Below are 24,062 nucleotides of genomic sequence, written 5' to 3' on the forward strand. Positions count from 1 at the left end.
TGAGAATAACCCAGCTCTGGAAAGTCCTTAGTACACGATTAAATGCGATATATGCAGACACTGGGAACTGGCACTTAGAAGAGAAAGCAACATTTATTGGGTTGGGGAGAGAGGACGCATACCACGCGTGTCAAAGCAGGGAAAGCAGGGAAGAAATCTGAGTGAAAACTACAATCAGGCCCCAGAAACGCTACTGCACACAGCAGGCACGGCTTTCTGCCTCTCCAACATCAACTGCAACGAGAAAAATGGCATCCAAAGGAGAAATAATGACGCCCACGTTAGGAGCAGGTGGCACGGTGCCACTTTTACCCATGGCACGCACTGAGCCTGGTCTGGGAGCAGGACGAAGACGCGATAGTTAGCGTGAATCGGGAGGAAGGCGGTACGGCAGCTCAACCGCCGAGCTTCCCAAGGAATAGGATTAGCACTAATGGATGAAGCTGTCTCCTGTCTGCCTCACAATTAGAGGTGATCCTCCAAAAGCACTGTCCGGGATTAGATCAACCGGCAATTAGCGACATAAATAGCTACGGGACTGAAATCGTAGTTCTCCTGCCACCGCAGAGGACTGCAAACTGAAGTCACTCAGTCCAAACCCGCGTGCTGCCCTTTGCTCGGTGAGCAGAGACAAAGCCTCCCTCCTGCACGATCCCTGCCCACACAGCGAGGCTCACGAGGGGGCAGCCACCTTCACCGTGCCCGCCCCACGGGGCAGCAGCAGCTGGTGAAGCACTGCAGGCCCCGCAGCGACCCCACAGCACCTCAGCTCGTGCATCCCGTGGCCAAGTGATCGTGTCCTGCGGCCTCCTTGCACTTCTCGTTACGACACATCCTTGCATCTGCTTGGAGAGCCTCCTGCACAGAGGGACCACGGCAGGGGCTGTGTGCTTAGAGCTAACGCTGCACGTGGCCCCCGGGACAGAGAGGAGAGGTGATGAGGTGGGACAGGTGATCAGCATAACAGCATTTTCCCGGTTTTGGAGACTTGGGTGTCAACCTAGGTGAAAAGAAACCTCAAAAGGGGAACTTGGGATGAAGGTATCCAAGCAAGAGAGTGAAAAACACACACGGGAAACTGTTGGTGATGGGAGGCAGAAGGAAAGAGATAAAGAAAACTCAAGAATGAGACGTTCTGAGATAGAAAAGAAGTCAAGAACGTGCGAGCAGAGTCACTCACTAAGCGCAGCACATGAACACGTGGGATAGGCATGCACACATCTCCTTCCAAAGCTGCAGGCAAACAGGCAGGCAGCGCTGGTGCCAGCCAGGGAGAGAGAAGGCCAGCGGGAGCAGGGCAGCCCAGCAGGATGCAGGAGAGGCTGCAGGGGGCCCAGGTGCTCAAGCCACAGGTATTCACTGCACTCCTGTGTCTCCCTGCCCCTTGCTTGGTCTTACTCTTGCCCTAGCTGATAGGAAAGGAACAAACTGTGGGCCTAACAAAACTAAAGCTGGTAAGATCCTAACTAAGTCTTATTCTGTCCCCCATCCAAGCTCATAGTGGTTAAAATCCACACCCGGCTACCACCCCTAACAACATATGAAATTCTAACAGAGCAGCTAACATCGGATACAGCTCTCACTTTGCATCCTTGATACCATTTTTCACTGTTTTACATGATGCAACTGATGCATTAAAATGAATTTAATCGGGTTTTCTGCTTTTCAAACCCACTGCCTCCGCACACTCCACTTCAAGAGCTCCGAAGCCAGCTTCCTTTTTTCTGTCGGAAAGTTTCAGCACGCTGGCAGGGCACTGAGTCACCAGGGTCACGGCGAGGGAGAACAAGCGCAGCCTTTGTGCGCCGTCCCTGGACCACGGGGAGCTCGACTGGCAGACGCAGTGCAGTTTGGGGCAGGATCAATTGCACAAAATGCGGGACATTAAAAGCGCCGAGAGCATGAACTCCTTCACGGTGACAGAGGCTCTCCAAGCCCAAGGCTCTTCTGAATGTTTTCAGCAAAAGAGTTCCTTTAGGAAAAAAAAAAAAAAAAAAGGACTGAGTTCTTCTTTGCTCTAATGCTTGGCTGGAGCTTGAACACTAGAGCCCAGTTCTGAAACTCTTAGAAATCATCGGCATGTCTGTAAAACCAGCAACTGCATCTACACAGTAGCTTACCCTCTCTTCCTAACCCTAAGAATCACAAAAGATATTTCAGTAGTTTTTAAATTGCTTAAACCCACCATGTACTTATAGCTGACTACCTAGTAATATGAAATTAAATTGAGATTATGAAATTAAATTCTATATTACAGAAAATCAATGGCTTGCAAATTCTGATTAAATCTTAGTGGAGGGGTGGCAACCCAGTACACTTCTATTTTTATATACATATTACGTTATAACAGTGTTGTGTAGCTGGTTTCATTTACCATGGTATCATCAGTCTTCCTAAAAGCACTGAAGAGCAGAAGTCTAACATCTGGCTTCGAGGTGCCTGCTGAATAAAATCTAAGCATTAATAGCAAAGTAATCTACTTAATCCTTTGGGGAAATGGAGATAGGCTATTTCTGCTCCTCCAACAGAAAGAACAGGCAAGAGAATAGCTCTCGACATCCTCTCCAGAGCAGCTCTCGGAGTTTTCCTGCCATCCCACCTTTTTGCTAAATGGCACGTGGAGAGGCCATTTGAACTTTTGGCTCCTCACTTAGCGCTATACTTCAATTGATTTCACAATTGCATAATTTTAAATCTACACATTGAACAAAAAAACGGTGTTATGAAAACCCTAGGAACTATTTGCTACATGCTGTACTGATACCAACCACGATGAGACGTCTGTTCTGATGCCTTACTGAAGGACCAAAACATATAGGGCTGATATTTTGTAGTGGTGAGGGAAGGAGCTCTGGAAAACCCTGGAAGCGATCATGATGCAGTAATGACAGTCCATGATAAAGGGGAAAATGGAGTCCATAAAGGGTGAAACAGAAGAGTAGATAAAATTATTTGTGGTGTGCTACAGAAGTGAAATGTTACTACAAAAGCCTAATTTTGGTAGGGACAAGAGACAGCGCATTCATCAAAACAGAAGTTTGAACAAGAGCCGTGAAGACGATCAAAAAAGCATGTGCTAAAAATGTCCTGCAGGAAAAATCAGGAAGAGCTGGGTGTTGGTTGTGCAACTGGGTTAAACCCATCCGAGCCCAGGCTGACACTGCAGGAGGCGCACCCACAGCCACGTCCCTCCAGCTCCCCCATCTCAAGATGTTGGAGACCCCGCGTTGTAAATATCTTAATGCCTGCTACACGTTCTGGCTCTCCACATTATGCGATGCCCAGTTTTGGAAGATCTACAGAAGACACCTACGCAAAGCTGGCAGCTACTCCTCAGCTCGTTACATCTTCTGACCTTAAAACATGAGAAACTAAAACGTGTAATTTTGTCTCCAGCAATGCCGCTCAAAGGACAGCGACAGATCTCCTTCATTGCCACACTGATAACCACGGGAAGGTGAAGCCAAAGGAACTTCTCTGCAAGGAGAAGCCACAGAAGATGGGGCAGCAGTGAAACCCCACACCTGCCTTCCTCTGCTGCCTGGGCCCTGGCCCCACAGGCTGAAATTATCCCTGAGAGAAAAGCAGCAGCTGGTGTAACGCCAGCTCCATCACCTGAGCAGCCACGTCAGAAAACAACTCCCACGCTGCAAGGCTGCTCCTCGATCATTTCAAAGTCATCCCGCCCCCTGAACGTGAGGGTAAATGGCTTTTCCTTTCCTGTAACGCCTAGTGCAGGATGCAGCCTGTAATACTAAGGGAGAAAGGGGAGGCAGAGAATAAAAGACGATAAAAACCATCAGCCCGATGCTCCTCACATCTCAGCGCAATTCAGAGGTTGGAGACACTCATTAATGGCCAGCAATTAGATCTCTGCCCACCATAAATACACACCCTTGTTCCCACCGAGAGCACAGCGAGATCAGTGCAGCGAGAACACCTGAACAACCTCCCGTTGGCAGTGACTAATCCGTTTCATAATTATTTATGCTCTGTGTTACAGTGTTGGTGTGCTTTTGAGGCGTTTTTGCGACACCTCACTGGCTCCCTTGGTATCTGACCCAAGCAGATTTTCTCACCAGGTCCTGGGACACGTCCCCCTGCTGCCAGAAAGGCCTCCCGCAGCTCGCCGGGACGCTCCCCAGCTGCTGAGCGCTTCTGAACTTCAGCACGTGGCTTAGGAAAGCTGCCTTTCTGTTTAGGAAGCCTGTCTTTTAATTAAATAAAATGGAGATGTTAATCTGATTTTTGACAAACGAAGCAGAATATAAATATAGCTTGGAAAAAAAACCCTCCTTAGCGGGTGCTGCTGGACTCTCAGCTCGCTGCCTGCTGTGTGAGCAGAGCTTACTGGGGGCAGGGGCACGGCCCCCCCGGCAGCAGGCAGGAGCAGAAAGTGCTCGCTCAGCCCAGGTATACAATTCCCCCAAAGCTGGCAGCTCCAGCAATCCCTGACCAGCACCAGTAAACTGGATGGAAAACTCACAAAGCTGTCCGGCTGAGGAAGGAGGGCCAGTTGTTGCAATATGCCTTTATCACGTTATGCTATACTAAGGATAAATCGGATTTTTAGTGCTCCTAGGCTGACAGGCATGGGTATTTCACTCCTCCTCTTGAGCACAGTACGAACACAGAGCCCTGAGGGTGGCTCCACATGGCACAGTCCAAGGATGAGGCTACCTGTGACCTCCCAGGTCAACATTTCCTTGTTCCATGTGAAAAGCCCAGCGAGGGCAAGGTTCCCTGCATTATGGGGAGATGTAAAGGGCTACTGCCACAGAAACAGACTAGTTTTTTTTTCTTTAAACCATCATCGCTGTCACACTTCTTTCCTATCTTATTTCACTACGTTTATTATGTAGGTTAGGAAAAACGAGAAGCCCCCAAAGGATACCAGTAACTCGCTTTATTTGAGATTCAACCTTGCAGCAGCGTCCTTCTGGCTGGGGTCCAGGCAGCTTGGGGAAGGGAGCGAGGGGCACGAGCCATTTCCAGGCAGCCTTTTCCACACAGCTTCTGGGTCTGCCTTTGGGAGGCCAAATCCAGAGTCACGGACATCACTCAGGGGTTTGCTCCCCCCTCCCCTTTACAGTCCCAGCATCTGGTGGAGAACTCGGACAGAAAGTACTTGTGTGTGCCTTTGTTGTAAAGCAGAAGCTCTGGGGGAAGCCGATCTGTCTGGGCTTGGTTTTTAATTCTCAAGGGAATGAATGAGGGACCGCAGAGAACAGTCCCAGAAGGAAACACCAGCACGCGCTGTGCCACGCAGGGGATTTTCTGCATGCAGGAAGGAAGGGCCAACTGGGTCTCGTCTGGTTTGGGACGAGCCGTAACCCTGGCACAGCGCTCAAGCTGGCCTGCGATGTCCTGGATTAAAAATTTCAAAAAAAAAATTAAATTCAAAAGCTCCTGCTCTTACACAAGTCATTAAGAAAAACAGAAAGCTACTGTTAGCCTTATTTAATGCTTTTTGACAAAGAAAGCAAGGAACAGAGCAGAGAAGGTGCACCGAAACGTAGCCCGGAGACCCCCTGCTCTGCCCCACGCCCTGTACCGAACTGCTCTGCGCCAGGAGAAGGGGCCGAGAGAGGAAAGCAACAAGAGGGAACCTGAAGAGCTTTGCTCAGAAGTTCTGCAAGACAAAACGCATTGGGCAGGGGCGTGTGGCAGGGTCTGAGCGAGCACGAATCACGCGGCAGAAGCCAGGGAAATCCACCTGGTCGCACAAACCCATCAGCTGAAAACCCTGTGTGCGCCAGAGGCTCTGCAGCCAGGCTCGCGTCCCTGTAACCACATTTCACTCCCACACCTTCACTGCTGGAGCAGGGCCACCGCTCTGCAGCCAAGCAGCTCTCTCCGGAGCTCCCTGATGACTTTTTTTTTTTTTTTTCCCAAAAAGTGTCAAAAGCTGTATTTAGAAGCAAAACAAATTAAGATTTATTTCAAAACTTCCTATCTGGAAAATTATATAGCATCACGTAATTTTGCAATTTCTAGCCCTTCTTCAGAGCAAAAGAGCGTTTTTCCACGCCGCGAATTGCCGACAGATGTTCTCCTTTCTGTTGTTACACAAGTCTTGACAAAAATACACCCCAGCCTTAATGGCACTGCATGCACCCTAAGCAGGCTTTCCATTTGATCTGCTCCGTGCCTCACGGCCTTTTTTTTGTCTGCTTGTCCTAGCACAAAGCATGTTTGGTACCACAACAGTGACAGCTGACAACTGCTTCTCCTGCGTCCAAGAGCTTTGCCATTCAGTTTGAACCAAAAGCATTTGCCACATTGCATGGCACTGAAGTCGATTTAATCAGAGGCGGCCACGAGGTTGTCAGTGCCAGACGGAAGGAGTTTGGTAGGACAAAAGCTGGATTTGTCTCCAGAAATTTAGGCAGGGAGAAGCAGAGCATCTTTGTGAACACATCAAGAGGAATTTCAAGGAGGAGAAGTGAGAGCTGTAATTAAAATATTCTTGTGCAGTGCCAGAAAACCACTCCTACATGACCAGAGGATGCACCTAGCACCTTGTGGCACCACTGTGAGAACTGACAGAGCGAGCAGCCCTCCCTTCTTCACTCCAAGCGTTACCAGCTGGAGGGGGATACCGTCAGCGCCCTGCTGCTGCACAGCTATCAATCCAGAATAACAAGCATCATCCCACACCTGGTCCCTTCCAGCAATAAAGCCACAGAAGTTAAACAGAACGGAGTCCCCAGGCTGCAGGGACAGTCCTCAAAAATCCTCTAAGGGATTTGGTGTCCTAGTAGAAGTCATAACAAAGGATATTGCGTCTCTCCTAGCTAACATGTCGGGGACCACATTAAAAAAAGTGCACCATGCTAAGAGGAAGGACGTCTTCATCTTTTTGGCATTGCCTGGCCACCGAGGTCATCTTCCTTACTCTTTCCACCCCTTGGGATGTTGTAGCTGTTCCAGAAGATTTACGCAGGTAATATTTAAATTCAGAAGAAAGAGACTGGAAGAGAAGGTGGGAGAGAAGGACTAGGAACGCAGCTTCTCTGAAGACCCCTGTGGGACACGACCTGAAAAAGCAAGGCACTGGGACAACCTGCTGCGTGAGGAGCCAGAGCTTTGTGTGTGCAGACAGCACGGGAAACCCAATCGTTGGAGTTAGCAGCAGAGCGGGCACTAACACCGCTGCTCTGGTGCGTCATTTTCAAGTGAAATTTAAATCTCCCCAAGTTTTAATTAACTGGCTGCCAAAGGCCCGAGAAAGAGAGGCCTGGATGTTGTGTAGGGCGCGCTGGTATAGCTGGTCCTTTGGCACAAAGCAGCCCGGTTTTTGGCATTACCGCATCGAAAGCTGCCTACAGCACGTTAATGAATTGGAAGCCAGCCCTGCATGAAATGTTTCAACATCCACTCCAACTGTGCTCAAGGAATTTCCTATTTGCCTCTTTCCGCTAATTACGGAGCCACTGGCACACAGCATGGCTTGTCCTCAAGTGCTGCTCCAGCCCGTGAGAGACGCGAGACATTTTCCTCCGCGCAGAAGATACACCTGAACTCTGAGAGCCAAGACAGTGCTTAGAAAGAGATGGCAAGTCTTCCCGAACTTGGCAGCCTACAGGCACCAGCACCCTTCTAGACCCAACACAGTCCTTAACCTAGAAGTGACAACGACCCTGTGAACGTGCCATGCTGTTTTCACCCAAGACGACGACTTGTTGTCATGCTGGTTGTCCAGTGCCACGTCTCTGCCCTCAGCCACAGAGCGGGAGATCAGGAGCTCGAGACTCTGACCCCTGGCCCCCAAGGCCAGCAGAGCTTTTCCTGATGCCTCCGTTGCGTGCAGAAGCAGGTGGAGCCTTTCACCACTGCCTTGTAGGCGCTCTCTTGTCAGATGCATCTCATCCTGCATCACTTCTTCTGGTTGTGCTGTTCTAATTCAGCAGCATCGTACGATAACCAGCAGAGCACACAACACATTGCATATTTTTCTTTTAAGGATGCTCAGTAGGTTATGGTAATCACAGTATTTATTTCAATGCTTTCAGATTAACGAACTGATACAATTCCCCATTGAATGGGTTAATTTTGACTCTTATACATGCAGTAGAATCTATGTTCAAAAATTCCAAGTGATAAGGAAGACTTAAAAATGTAGGGTTTTGTTGTTTTGCATTGATGTTCCACAAAGAAACTGAAATGCTATCCTTATCTGAATATTAAGATAATTAGCTATAACTACAGTTTGAAATGCAGAAAGCTAATCTGAAGGCAAAAGGTGGCAGCTGAGGAGCACCAAAGGCCAGGCAGGACAAACAGCACGAAGCCACAAAAAGCCACGTAGTGATAAAGCTGGCAACGTTTCACTGTTCAGCACGAGTCACATTTCCCTCAAGAAATGAAAATCAGGAACAATTCTGCCTAAGCCAAGAGCTGCACTGACCTACAGCAACCAGAGTGAGCCAGGCACCCACTGCCCCAAACCCATTTTATTTATTTATTTGTTCTCCATTCCTGGCCCCGGAGAGCCCCCCTTTGCTGCACGTGTCAAGTCTTTGGAGTGCACGTGCAGAATAAGTCTTAAGAAATCTCTTCTTAAGCTAACATTAACACTGCAGACAAAAAACTGACATTGCGTACATTCAAAATAATTATCCTAAAAACAAGCAGAAAGGATTCCTCAAACTCATTCCCCATTTCGCCAGTATTTATTTTTCACTTCTCTGTATATGTTTTTGCAGCAGTAGGAAAACAACTGGGGCTTTGAAGCACAGCTGCTTTTATTGGTGCTTCAGAAATTCAAGGTCTGATCTGCATTGGCATGGAAAGCCTCCCAAATAATCAAATCTCATCTGTACCCAGGGAAAAGAAACACGTGCGACATTTCATCTGTCTTCTCAAGCATCAAGTCCCACTATTATTCTTGCCTTAATCAAAGCATTCATTTTCATTTAAGGAAGTTACATTTAAAGAAAAAACGTTTTTTCTTAAAAATCAAAAACCAACTCCTGATATTCATGAAGGAAACAACTTCCGTGAGTTTTGTTCAAACACTCAGAGTTAGCCCCATCCTGATCCCCCCAAATCCCACGACTGACCCCAGTAAGCAATAAAAGCAGCAGTACGTCCTGCTGAGAGATCTTACCACACACACGCAAAGACTGCGTGCATTTGTGTTTTCTTCTCAAGGACTCAAGCTACCAATTATGAGAACTTCACTCCTGAGAAGTTGGAAGAGCCCATCAGGCTGCACAGGGCATACCCTACTGTCAAAATCACATCCAATTCTGCTTCCAATATATAGGTATTTTGCACCTCCGCTAGACGTCCTCATGTATATATTAATGGTTTTGCTTGCCATGCAAGTCTATCATGCGAGAAGTTAATCTTCCCCATCTGAAATAACAGCTACTTCCCATTGCAGGTAGAAGGGAACACACGGACATCACAAGGACACACGCAGTCAGCCTTCTGTAGGGTGCCTGTGGCTTTTTAGAAGGAACCAACACACCTGCATCTGAGACATCTCCCAGACCGTCTCCTCCTCAGCAGCACAGAGGAGCTGCCTCACGTGGCTTGGCTTTTATATTCAAAGTAACTTTAGTGTTCTTCGGTGCTCCTCAGGCAGAGACTCCCATCAGAACTAGTCAAAATTTTCCAGTTGGAAAACTCAGATCATCAAAACTGAAGAACGAGTGAGGATTTTCTAGTTTTAACCAAAGTAAAATATTCCTTCCCAATGAGGGAGCCAGGAAGGGCTGCATCCATTTCAAGTTCAGGTGCAAGCTCCAGAGAAAGAGGCTACACGGCAGAGCACCCAGTGACTTAACTGGTAGCACGGGAGATGAGCTGCAGGATGTACCTTGCTACTCTGGAAGGTCCCCAGGGTCTCTTCCACATTGCTGGGCAACGTCTGCTTGAAGGAGACATGGCTTAAGGTGCCCACACCAACAGATCATTCCTAACCCAGCTCTGTCCTTCATAACCTCACCCGTCAGTCCTTACAGATACACATTGCTCCCTGTATCTTTTCCTCCACTGTCATTTCTTTCATCTGATTACTGTGGAAGAATAAATCAGGCTTGAAATTTATCATCAGGCACACAGGGCTTTTGTTTTACTAGTAGGAGCCTCCTACAACTGCACTCAAAATGCTTCAAGAGTAAGTTTGAAATTCAGAAAAGCTGTGGTCTAAAATGTCACCACAAAATCCCATCCATCCAGGAGGGAGGGAGGGCAGATTGCCATCTCTTTCTACATCAACATTTTCAACTCCGAAACGCCCTCACTGATGATGGGACAAGGAGGCCAAAGCTCATGTGCTTTTTAAAAATAAACACTCTAGTATTTGCCTAATAGAAGTTACTGCCTCTCCCCAAGCCCTCCTCTCTTACTTTCCAGCCCTTGTGGTCCCACCATCAGTGCTGCTCTGGTCTCCAGTGAAACATCTCCTTCTTCTCCGTGGTACCCATGTGCACCTGAACATCAGTGACGATATGAAGGCACCTCTGCCCTGACAAGGAACCATTTCCCAGAGCAAGACATCACTGAAATACAAGCCAGCCCAGGTAGCTTTCAGCCTCACCTGTAGATTTCTGCTATCAAGCGGATACACCAGCAGAAAATCTGCCCTCAAGCTGCCCGTTGACTCAGAGAGCTCCTCCTTTCCTGCATTTTTCACCCAATTACACCAAAGATCTGATGCAAGTTCTACAGATATTAGTAGACCTATTACAGCAACTCTAAGAGCTTAGTCCTCACAACCTTTAATTATTTTCTCTTTAAAATGCATGAATACTTTCACATCACTGTCAAACATTTATTGACACTTGTAGATGAATATTTAATGCTGATTTTAAAGAATACCTTCCTCTTTCATACAGCTCCTGCTATTAAATGCAAAATGGCACTTCCACACTCTCAGGTGTGCTCTCAGTAGAAATGAAAAGGAATTTTTAATCTTTTACAAGGCAGACTATAAACATCGACTACTGCAGAGAAATAATACATGACGGACTAGGTTTTGTTCTGTTTGTTTGTTTTAAGCTACTTAAGTGATTAAGAAGCCCACGCAGCTCCCATTTAAATTAATAGAAATTGCATGTCTCAATCTCTTAAGCCATTCTGAATACTTCATCATCCTATAAAGTATCTTCTCAGTTCAAGAGTTGCAAGTTTAGAGCGATAAATTGCTAACACTGTCTCTGATGTGCTGTGGAAAGACTTCTCAAAGCAGAACGCTTTTTTTTTTTTTGTCCTTTTTTAAAATGATACCACAGTTTTCTTTTATTTTCTACTCACAGAAAAAAATCCCCTATGTTGTGCTTACATCTGCATCAGAGCTCTAAAAGCATACAAGGAGAATGAAATTTAACAACTGTCTCACTTTCCTGTATGCTATAACATTTAATTACCTGCTTTCTCTTTCTACTTATCATCTTTCATCTGCAAAACAAGATATTGCCCATGTAGATAAAGCCAGTGGAAAGGCAGATTTCTGAACCATGTGTTCAGGACTAGGAGGTTCAGACAGCAACATTTTTAGCATAAAAATGCTATTCAACTTTTAAGAGCTAGGATGGTCTCATTCCTTCTTCCCTTTATTCACTTTAACTTTTGTTCTTGATGTTTCATCTGTCTTTTGGGTCACGATCTAAAGCAGAACGCATCCACCACCTAAAAAAGCCCACACATTGCGGCGGAGATGGTAGGGCCGCGCAGCTGGTGCCGAAGGGAGCATGACTGTCCTCGCCCGGCTGGGAAGCTGTAACGTCAAAGCACCTCCACCCCATCCCGGGCTGTCTCGAGGATCATGGAGCTGGAAAGCAGCAAAAGCTTCACACCAGGCTCTGCGCGCCAGACTCCAGCGGTTCCTCTGTTAGTTCTCACTGAAGCGAGGAAGTACGGAGACAGTAGGTAAAATATTTGTAACGCAGGATGCGGATGGCTTGCCTGGTCTTTGCTCTCGAGGAAGGCTAAGGAATCTCCTATATTTAAGAACATTCACGTTTTGTAGTTGTAAAAGTATTTAAAAAAAAAAAACAGCAAGCAGCCAAGCACAGGGGAGGGAAAAATAACAACTGAAAACTCGCAATAAATGTTTCGGAAAATGAAGTGTGAAAGAGGAGCATGCAGCACTGTGCTGGCCATTACCAACGTGCCCATTAGAATTCACATGGAGCTGAAACGCCAGGATTTAGGTAAACAATCCTCTGTCCTGGGAAATCTTCAGAAATAATCACTATTTGCCAGTAAAAAGTGGAAGTTGCCATCATAATGTTTTTATACAAGTGAACTTCTGATAAATATTCAGCAACTTTGTGTACAATACAAGCATGGATACATCTCAGATTGTACACAATCGTTCATACGAACGCTACAAACACTTTCTGTTCAAGGAAAAGGTGATCACAAAACGGTTGGATAGGATTTCCTTACAGCAACAAAGAGCACGAAGGGTGGACACGGTCTGTCCGCAGGCTTCACAAGCAGGACCCAAGCAAAAAGGAGGGCAAGGAGAGAATAAGCGCAGCCTTCGTGTCTTGCAGATGTATACACACAACATGTGTATGTATTTCTCCTTCTTCAGGAATAACAGAGGAGAGGATAGTTTCTGACTTCTTAGAGGCTAAGAGCTGCATGCTCTCTAGCACTTGCCTTTGTGCTAAGTGCAAGCTTACGTTACCTTCTAGCACAAGCTTATGGTAGTGCTGACTTATCAGAAGTAATTGAAAAAACTGTAAAATACACCCAAGTTTTGAAACAAAGTTACCCAGAAGAGGTTTGTCATCAATCAGCTCTCTCTGCTTACCAGCCTACACACCCTGAAAAACGCCAGTCACTCATCTTCTGCTTAGTTTAAAAGTACACAACCCTGAAGTTAATTTTAACACATCTCTGTGCCACCTTCTCCACAGAATTTTATGATCATGTTGTTCGAACATATTTTTTTTATAAAATAAAGAGCAGTCCAGAGAATCATGACAGATTTTCCCAGTTTTCCATCACGCCCAGAGCATCCTGGGCTGCAGGACCTCCACGCTGGATCCAGCCAGCTGAAGGCAGCAGACTTTCAAGGCAATGCACAGAGTCTAAAAGGATGTGACCGTCATTAGTGACCACAGCAAATGCTTGCTCTAATCCAAAGCACTGGAAATTTTGCCACCAATTTCACACTTCCTTGTCCTTCTAACTTCATTGTTGGACAACCCTAGCCCCCCAAATACCTAAGTAGCACTACATCAGGAGAGCTGGGAGGCTTGGGGTTTAAAAGGCATGACTTGTGGTGAATCCTCGAGGCACAGAGCTGTACAGAACTCACAGCAGAAGAGCAGATATTCTAGCACCTGATGGGGCAGGAGGCATCTGCAGTGCCACACGTTATGCCATAGGAGTTCCAGTAGCTGCAGCTCCACGCTTAGTGAGTCATTGCAAAGACTAGAAATAGAAACCTTTTACTTTTAAGTGCATGTACACCATTACCTGATGTTATTAGGGAACACTACCAGCTGAACACTGCTTACTCCTCTCCCCATTCCAAAAGGGAAGAAAACAAAAGCAGCCTGCTCATGTCTTTCCAAATTAAGCCAATAATTTGTTCCACAGTACATGATAATTTTGTTTCATAAATGTATACGCCATCTATTGCCTTTCAATCAATCATTTAAAATCTGTTTTACAGAGAAGAGCTGGAATGCTTTATCTTCGTAAACCAAGTACTGCAAGGAACCTGCGAGGCGAGCCGGAGGCACTCAATGTCTGGAAGCAGTGAGCACTCAGCAGAATGAAGGAGAAAAAGTGGAAGCTGCTGAAGATGGCTTCCTGGAATAACAGCAAGCAGCACTTGGATTCGTGGCTTTAGTTACGCTTAGAAATATTTCTGCTGCCTGTCTGAACAGGAGCAGCACACCTGTAGAAGATAAGGAGCATAGTGGAGAGCACTCTTACCAAAATCTGCTCTTCTGGGCACACAGCCCCCACAGATGACTGCAGCACGGTCTTCAGCCTTTTCACTTGGCACACCTCGCTCCCCAGGTGACAGGGAGGGATTGCCAGTGAGGAAGCACGCACAATACCCAGCTCTGGTTGTATATCATGCAGGAAGGAGAACTTCCACACAGACAGAGGCAGCAGCTGGCTCCAGAGCTCGGAGCGCCGTACCTTTCTGTTCCGCCTCTTGGTCTTTATCATCAGCTACCAGGCTGTGGGGTCACTGCTGCTTCCAGCAAAACGTGGTATGAAGAAATCCCAGCCCTTCTGCAGGCCACAGCACTGATGTATAAATAAAGCTCTCTGTAACTGGCAGCAACTAAGATTTTCAGTCGCTGCTAGAATTTAAGAAGACTGAGAAGTGAGCCCATAATGTCATATGTTTACTTCAGCTCAAGTCATAACATTGATTTCTGTTTACAAACCAGCTCGGTTTTAAAAATTGATAAATATTTATTGCTAATAGTCTCCATCTCTCTTCAAGACATGGATAGAAGCATGAACTCTTATCAGTAGAAGTTTCCTGTTAATATTATCCTGATATTAAAAACATCTCCAAAACAACATTTTCTGTAAGAAGCACAATAAGTAAAATCCCTTCACAACTAATTTTGGAGCTTCCCTCAAGGCAGATTATAACTCTAAGCCACAACCAATTCATTTCAAGTAATCTGCATGTGCTAAAATCTCACCCCCCTACGCCTTTTCCCAGGAAACCAAGAAGAAACCAAATTAGGTTCTAGCTCCAGAACTTCACACAGCAGACGGGAAAACATCTAGCAGAGATGTCTTGTGCAAGTACAGAAGTACTGCAAATGTAACTCGAGAGCTTGGGTAGGATTATGGGGCTGCCACCGCCTGAAACCTGTGATGAGACAAAATGAAGACCATAATAGAGCTCAATGCCCAGCTATGTCTAAACACTGCTTGGAATCCGTGTGTCATTGGTCAAAGTAAATCCTTAGGAATTGCCTTTTTTTTTCTTAAGACATGAAAAAAATAAGGCTTTTTGATCAAAACAGCAAAAACTTTTATTTAAAACAGTCTTCTTGATAAATGACGGTTTCAAGACTTCTGTATTTTGTAGAAAGCATTGAAAATTTTTAGAAAAATGACATCTTTTGTTCACTTTCAAGTTTTCTCCCTTGATTTCCAAAATGAATTTGGTTTTCTATTTCACATATAAACATGTACTTGAGCACATACAGATAGATCAGTATATATTTTTTAAAGTTTATTTGCTGATTCTCTCCAAATCACATTGTGAGGTTGGGAAGAAGTGTAGAGTGAAAGCCTTTGTCAGGGCAAAAAGAGAAAAAAAAGTTGGAAAGGATAAAAACATTCAAAAAAAAAGAAGTTCAAATACAGTTTTAGAAACAAAACGAAAAGCATTTTCAGGCCACTAGCTTAACTAGAAGAGGCTTCAGAACCCTAGAATGATATCAATGATATAAATGTCCCTGAAATTTAACCTGTGGGTGCTGATGGAGGTCGATGAAATTGGATCGTTTCTGGTTTCAGTGCAAAGGTTGCAGATGGGCTGGAGAAGGGATCCTGGGGGGGGTGAGAAGGCCGAAGACTCTCTGGAAGTAGAAGAGGTGCTCTGCCGAAAAGCTGGCACAGCACAGCCAACCTCGTCAAGGCATCGTGCTCCGAGTATCTCACACGAATCACCGATGTTCTTTCAGGCAGAAACCACCGAAATCCAGGTTAATCTTGCATGAAGGCAGCAGGCACGGCTGGGAGCAGAAGACCCCGCAGAGCCAGCACCGCAGGGGGAGGCTCAAAGGGTCGATGGCTGCAGCGGGCACGAGGCTGGCACCAGGCTCCCACAGCACGGCAGCGCTGGCAGGACTGGGACCCGTCTCAAGGTGCCCAGCACACACCAACTTCAGCTCAGAGAGGGGCTCCCCTCTGCAGCAGGCACAGAGGGGACTGCTCCGAGCCTTGTGACAAGAGTGGGGTTACACACTGAAGCAATGAATTCACAAAGAAAGATGGCAGTGATGTAAATGCGACTAACATCATTTATATTGAAAGAGAAACATATCTTTAAAAGGCTCTGACTAAGTTCTGTGCATCATAACCACTTAGGATGCCCAGCTTGTAATTAAAGCTGCTGCACGAAGCTGAAGAACTTTATTCTGTGTAACTAACCCTGGTAAAGTTGTTCAGTGAGAGCACAACTGTTTCACTTCCCAACAGACAGATGTCACACATCTGCACTACACTGGCAATTTGTTCTCCAAAATCAGGGTTGCTGTTATTAAGCTTAAAATACAACCTCACATACATGTATAAATTTGGAAAAACAGGGTTTCTCTAGTTTGGGATAACCGCTTTCCACTTGGTTGAGCACTCCCAATGAACTACTTTCGAGAGTCAAATCTTCCAAACCTCAGACGCCCAAATAATTTTCAATGACAACAGCAGCAGTCACAGGAGCAGAAGTGTGCATGTCGTTATCCCTCACGCACAGGAATTACACACTTAAGTCCTTGTCAAAGTCTGCATTATCTTGTCATTGCTAAGACACAACAAAATGCAGTGCCACACTTTAACAACGGGAACAGGCTCTGAATACTGGCTGCTAATTCAAGATGGACAAAGAGGCTCTGTCACAGCTGGGCAATAAAACTTGAGCACTGATTTGGGGCAAGTTAAACCTTAGCACCCATAGCCATGCATGCTGACATGCAAGTAGATCAACCACAGCACAAAGCACGTTTGTAGGATAGGTTTGTAAAGCACATCTACAGCATCCACCCTACAAGTCAGGTTTTATTTATATCGTATGTGTATGGTCCCACCATCAATCCCACAGCACCCTGCAGAACAAGAAGTGTCACCGACCACTTTTTTACCCAAACACAGCCTGGTTTGCCCCAGGTCATGCAGGAAGTGCGTGGCAGCGCTGGGATCGCAGAATCCCCATCTCAATATTCCGGCCACGCTGCCATCTGTCCTCAGCCATACTTAAAACAACTAAATTACCGATGGCAACAAACGGCAGAATCTGACTTTCAGATGAGCCGATGGGCACAATGAGTCAATCCATAACTTTTGTCTCCTCCAGACACTTAGATGGATGGGCTGTATGCCCAGCATGTTATAATAACCCTGAAAAGCTTTTGGCTCAGACTGCAAACGCATTAGCATTAACTTAAATCTGCTGCTTTGTTTACTATCTGAGATATCTGCTTATGCTTTTTGGATAAGTGATACCAAGTAAAGGTACCCAAATACTGAGCTTACAGAACAGTTTGCAGCACGAGACTAGAGCTACCCACGGACAGACTGCGGAAAGCTTTACTTGGTGTTTATTCTTCTAGGGCACCGTGGTCGAGGAGTCGCCTTTCTCACTTCCAGTCATAGACTTGTCGTGATGGACATTCAAAACCCTCACAAGAAGTCACTCACACATCAGAAGCTGGGTCTGCTCCCACCACTTCTGAGGTGGATTAATGCGACTCCAGTCTCGCAGCCATGGCCACGGGTCACGGTGAAGCCTCCCCTGACTCAAGCTGCTGGAGAGCGCGACAAAGATCCCAGATTGTCCTGCTCTTTCCAGTGCTTAAGCTCATTACAGAGTCTACACAGCCACATAGGTACAGGACTAAATCACTCCAAGAGAGAAAGCTATTCAACAGTAACAATAAGAGGCTTTTCTTGTTTCTTCAGGGTTACAAATGTAGCAGGCCTTGGAGAGGTCTAATTACAGCCAGAACACCCAAGCAGCATTGGAGGCAATAATTTATTGGCCGTAGCACCGTAGCCTAATGCGCAGACAGAAGAGACAAGTCAAGGATTGTATACAAGCCGCAGAATTACCCACAGCTAGCTAGGGTCCACGGACTGCTGCACACTAATGAGGTAATCTGACAAAAACCAAAAGCAAGATTTATAATAAAACCGCACTGCTTTTACTACGAGGGCAGTAAGAGAAGAGCAGATGCAAGTGTTTCTTTTCAGTGCTTAGAAACCAGCCCAGGAGCTGGCATCAAGACGCCCTGCAGGCATCCAGCCCCTGGTGGGCAGCGGGGCCCGATCCTGAGCCTGTCCCGGTCCGAGCAGTGCCGCTCGCTGATCTGAGCGGGCTCCAGCCACCGCGCCCAGCTGCCAAGCCTTGCGACAAGGCACCTACCTGCGGGTAACGGTGCACCAGGCGAGAACAAAGTTGCAGGGGTTACAGATTAGCGAGACGGCTCGTTGAAGGCTTTCGTGTTTTATCTGCTTATCCACATCACCCAACCCTCCCGCAGGAGCTGGGATAGGGGTTTCTGTGCCAGGAGGGCATTATGAAGGCACTGTCAGCACCCAGCTCGGGCTGCCCTGCTTGCGGTACCCCTCGCCCCGCGCTGCCCCAGCCCATTTTCCGCAGACACCGAGGAGCGGAGCCCGGGCACTGCGGCGGCACGGCCCCGCCACAGGCTCCGTGCAGTGCCAGCACGCCCCCGGGGCGCCTTCTCCCCCTTCAACCCGGTGCCACAAAGGGAAAAAAAATAAAAAAATAAGAAAAAGGGCAATGCATCAGCTAGCTATTTATGCATAACCGAAGGGAATCCATGGAGGATGGATGTTACACCGCGGACGCTTCCCCCTCACACCCCCCGAGCCGTGCCGAGCCGCCACCCCCCGACCCCCGTCACCCCTCACGGAGCCCTCACATCGGCGGGGCCGGCTCCAGGCGGGGAAGGAAAGCGCAGGCAGCCTGAAATGATCAGCCTGGAATCGGCAGCGGGGACTCACGGGGCTCCGGCGGCTCGGCTGGGCTCGGCTCGGGGCTGGGGCTGCCGCAAGGAGAAGGGGGGGACCCGCTAGGGCCGCCCCGGGCGGAGCAGCCCCAAAATGGCCGCGCCCCCAACGGCCGCGCCCCAAATGGCCGCGCCCTCTCCTCAGAGGCGGCGGGAGGCTGTGAGGGGAATGGTGGCTGCTGAGGGGAAAGGGGTGCTCCAGGGCAGCGGCACCGGGGCTTGTTCCCCCAAGGGGGGCAGGACACAGCGTTAATTAGCGGCTGGACACAGCGTTAATTAGCACCTGCCCTTCAGAAGAGGTGAGCGCAGCCTGACTGCCCCTCCCTGCGCTCACAGCGCTGAGGGCTGCCCGAGATGGCTGAGGTAAAAATGCCCGTGCTGAGCACCTGGCACCCTGTCCTAGTCCCAAAGGGACACTGCTGTCCAGGCACAAGGCTCTGGTGGAAGCCCGAACCATGTATGTACAGCTTGATAGTTTTTGGAAGAAAATATCGGCCCCTGCATCCGAAAGTAGGCTTTGATGTGCCACTGAAACAGCACTAGGGAAAGGGTTAAAGAGAACAGGAAGTCGCAAGAAATGCCAAAATAGCAAGAAATTGCCCTGGGATGCTGTGTACATCAGCTCTGGTTTCCGATATCTAGTCTGTGCTATCTGGAAGCGATTCTGAGAAAGCTCTAACAGTGCTAAGTGCTCCTCCCATTAAATCTGTCAGTAGGGTAAAGCCTGGCCGAAACCATGCTTTTTTTGTATAAATATAGATCTCTTCCTGCATGTGCCCCCAGGCTGCACATCCCCACCCGAGACCAAAGGGCTCGGCAGTGCCCTGTGTGAGGCCGGGGGCTCCGCGCCCTGCGGCACAGCACACACACCGAGTGCCATCGGGGAAGCCAGGAACGAAGCAAACGAGGAAATTGCTGCATTGAAAGGCACGGCATGAAACATTCATTTGTTGTGTCCGTCCCCCCCATTCCTCCTTCCTTCGTTTTTCCAGATAAATCTAAATTGTTTCATTCATAGCAAGTGAAATCAATAATGCTTTTAGCGCTGAGTGCATGAGGAGCCCAGCATAATGCTGCGCCCCTCTCACATCCGACTCCTTCCGGAGCTCAACGGGAACAAATCCCAAGTGTAAAAGAAGCTGGAGCAGGCCCAGCACGGCCATATGAGTAAATACAGATACTCTCACGGGGGCTCCGGGAAGGATGGGGAGCGCAGCAATGTTTTAATGGTTTCTAGTGGACTGCACTGGGGGCCAAAGCAGCCCGAGCCCCTCTGTCTGTCAGGAAGGAAGGGAGCCGCTCCACTGGGCACAGTGGCTCCTCCACGCTCTGCTCAGTGACACTTGAGCAACGTGGATCCCCTCTGCCTGCTCCCATGCCACCAGCAGAACCCATCGGGCCGCCGGGCTCAAGCAGGCACGGTGCTTCTGAGCTGGTAATCTGCAGCTCAGCCCCATTGCAAGTTAATAAAAGATAAAATAGCAGGTTACTACCCAAAAGAGAGTTTTACAAGAGATGTGAGTATCCACAGACTTTAGAATGGCTTTTCCATCATGGCCTTGCTACCTCTCTTACATCTCAACAGCATGGATGAGAAGTGGCCAAAGGAACCTGCCAACAGCGAGGAGCAGATTTCTCCTGCTGGATTCAAGGAAATTCCTTCAAGGATTTCCCCACAGAAGTGAGAGTTTTCTCCTGCCTGGTAACAAACTGGTGAAGTGAAGGATTCCTCTCCACCACTAGCCCCTTCAGAAAGAAGCTACCGAAGGCCAGCGCTGAGAAGAGCCCCTCACGCACCACCTTGCAAACCACCAGATGAAGGACAATTTCCACCTTCCAGGCAGAGCCAGCCACAGAGACCATAAAAAACACTTGCCAAATGCACATTAGCCTGTGCCTACATAACAGCTGTGAATTACTGTAGATCAGAGCCTTGGGTATTTGAAAGGCAAGTTTATTGCTTTGTTGGGTTTTGTTTTCTTTTTTTTTTTAAATTCCATTTTTATGACAGTTACTTCACCAAGGCAACAGCAACAAGAGGTGCTGTTAAAGACAGCAATCGGAAGTTTTAAATGAAAAGCAGATCCTTCTTGTTCCCAGAGGAGTCCCTACCTGTGGAAAGATCAAGGTAAGATCTACCCACACATTTGGATCCTAGCCCATTGAAAAAAATCACATTTCCTACTGCCACACCTGCCCATCACTAACTCCAAGCCAGATCCCACAGAGCAACTCCCATCACATCATGGGAAAAGCAGAGGAAAAGAATGGCTCTTCAGTCCTTGGCTTCCTCTTCCAGCCTCCTGCATCAAGGAAGATCAAGGAACAAAATGTGGCCAGGTTAACAAGTGGAAGATGCGAGGCACTCATTTTTCTGGCTGAGGGGGTAACTGGTAAGAATTGTTCTATACTCTATTTTTGTTCACTGTTATTTGTCTTCCCTCTCCTCCCCCTCAAAGCCTTACTGGTAAAGGAATTTAACTTCATTTACAGTGAAGGCAAGAGGAAGTTCTCTGGTATTTGTTAATTTCCAGCATTATGTCCTTCTAATTGAATTTCTGTGCATCTCTGCTTAGTGTCTGGCATATAATTGAAGGAGGCGGTTCATATAGTTCAGCCACCAGCACGAGCCAACCTTATGATTTTCCAGAGCTCACGATAGCAACAAGCAGCTTGCAGACAAATCCTTGAGGTCCTGAAGGAGCTGGAAACACAGCAGGTAGCTTCCACCAGCACACCCAGCCATGACCACAGCGTAGTCATAACAAACAGAGCTCCCCGTGGACTGCACCCACTTCAAGATAGCCAGCAGAGCTGAGATGTTGTCTTTTTCCAAGAAAAGCTACAATCCAACTGTGATCACAACAATTCATCCTATGGATTCGGGAAGTCAGAGCTACAGTGCTCCCTCTGGAATAACAGAATTTTCTGTCAAGTACAAAGATGGGAAAAAAGAACACAAAACATTTCTTTGAGTTTGGTACAGCTTTTCCCCAAACTTTCACCTACCTCAGAGGACCGCTTACTGTCTTTTGGGATTCAACTCACTGATGAAGCCCTTGAGTGTGCCCAGAGCTACTTGCTATTGTGGCTATACCTTAGCAAAAGGATTCATTAAATACTTTTTCCATTGCGCCTAATGGATGGTTAGGAGACAGTGTTTTGAGGAAAACAAGCAGATTCTGAAGCCAAGGAGTAAGATGCTGGCAGGAGGTGTTGTGAGCAGGAGGAGGTTTTAATGAGTGTCTTCTATTTCCATTTGAAAGAGTTCTCAGTATTGAGGTACACCCACTCAGCCCACAGACTAATCTGTACTTTTAAACACAAGCTTCTTGTTAAACAACAAAAAACAACTCCTCGGCACATTATATATCCTAACGGAACTGTCCTTGATGTGTGATATGAAGGCAAATTTGTTTCCTGCCAGCCTAATGGACTTCCAAGCTGCAGTTTTTCCACTCCTCTTAATGACTTGTTGCAATGGAGATGAGTGCTCTGTGCGCAGCAATGCCATCTTCTGGCACGGTTCTGGTGAGAAAGGGATCTTGCTGAATACCATTAAAAGAAAGCTCCTGCTCTGTGAAAATAGGAACTCAGGCTCCACAATAAATCTCGGATTTTCCCCTACACGCTGTTGGGCTGTAATTGTTTGAGGAACTGAAACAAAGAACGAGAATGTGTGCGGGGCTCCGTAGGAACAAACTCCCTCAAGTGGCTCTTCAAGGCGCACCCAAGCACGCCGATGAGAACAAACATCACCGCTGAGTCCCGAATGCTCCAAGGTGAAGCGGTGCGGCTGCAGCCACAGATGGGTTCAAGGACAATTGTGGGGCGGTGCAGGAGCCCAGGAGGATGAACAAGCAGTCAAATGGAACCAGCTTGGCGTACCTCTGGGGAAATGCTTTCCGTATCGGCAAACCTTTCACACAGCTGAGTTTACTTTTGCATTCCAAGCCAGGAGATCTGCATTAAGCACCAGCAAACACCGAACACGCATGCTATTTGTACTAAGGAAATAAATAAGGGCTACAAATTCACACCTTCCGCGTAGTTCTAATTCTGACTTTCTCCTGAACCATCCTATTTGTAATTTGGAGGTACAGTAAGACAAGCTTAAAATCAAAGGTCCCAACAAATCTATACTTATGCTTTTTTTCCAGAATCTACAAGGTTCACGTTCCTGAGTATATGGGAGTGCAGATTTCAAAGGATGAACAAGAAAGCCAGATGTACTCCAGAATAACAGCTGAAGGGAAATAACACTTGTATGTTTAGCTACTGTGCCATTTAATACCAAAAAACAAACCCACCCTGAAAATCAGATGTGCTGCAAAGATCTTGCTCGGTAAGATGTTGTTCTTTAAGAAAGCATTACTTCCACATAGTTATGTTTTCATGTATGTTTTATAAAATAAGTGTTTAAAATCCACTAAGAAATGTTTTGGGTTGGCAATTTGTAAGACTTTTGGACACACCTGAAAGTGTTTTGCTGTCATCTCCAGTTTCCTTGATGTCTTTTTATCATCTTCCCTCTCCTTTGTCCCCACTCCCAAATGGTTTTGTTCTCCCCCCTCTCTCTGTTTTCTTTTAATTCCAATAGAAGGGGTCTTCCCAACGTCCCTGTCCCAAAGTTATCTTCTCATGGTTCTCGATAGTGCTCCAAGTTAAATGCACTTTTTTTTTTTTTTTTTAAGTTGTCTCCTAAGTAGCACAGCTTTCATTAATGTTTTCAAGTAACCTCTTAATGCACATGACTGTGCAGAAAAGCTGGAAAAAATATTTATTTTATAAAGTAAGTTTACCAGTGGCTTTTTATTTTACAAAAGGATTTTGTAAGTTAAATACCACAAAAATGGTTCAGAATGCACTCCAAGTCCTAGATTTCTATCTCATGTCGGTGAGCAGACTAACAGCCAGTCCCACCAGAAGTATCATTTTGGAAGTCAATGAAAACCAGGTGCTTCCTACATTGTGAAGTCTCAGATCCCCATGGCAATACCAAAAAGAAAAGACAAGACAATTTTTGAATGTTTTCATAGGCATGACTCTTCTGGGTTCAAAACAGTCACCCACCTGGCCCTGACACCAGCTTGGCAAGAGGTCTGACTTCGCAAACAGGAGTTGCTGCAGCATGTAGGCACGCTGATTTCCTCTAAATCCCAAGCCTCACAGTTTGGGCTTCCTGTGACGGTGCTCACAAAATTCAAGTTTGTCTTAATATTAGTTGGAAGGAACACATCATTTTGACAATCAGGGCTGTCTGAACACATCAGCATCTTGACCTGGCACGACTCACAAGGCTGTACCCCAACAGCAAGTACTTCACTAAGCCATTAAAAGGAACCAAGAGGA

The 24,062-nt window shown here is 46.9% G+C and overlaps 1 protein-coding gene across 6 annotated transcripts in view; it reads right to left on the reverse strand.

Moving 5' to 3' along the window:
* Nucleotides 1–24,062, reverse strand: part of ANK2 (ankyrin 2) — a gene marked incomplete at its 5' end in the record, with an annotated part of 325,477 nt that overhangs the window by 293,902 nt on the left and 7,513 nt on the right. The window contains one exon of one of the 6 annotated variants that reach the window (XM_084285776.1): nucleotides 18,624–18,734. The exons of the other annotated variants lie outside the window; for them this stretch is intronic. Of the gene's footprint in view, nucleotides 1–18,623; nucleotides 18,735–24,062 lie in introns of those variants that run through there. 6 annotated transcript variants of the gene reach the window in all.

This window comes from Netta rufina (assembly GCF_964035555.1).
Source record: "Netta rufina genome assembly, chromosome: 4".
Lineage (NCBI taxonomy): Eukaryota > Metazoa > Chordata > Aves > Anseriformes > Anatidae > Netta > Netta rufina.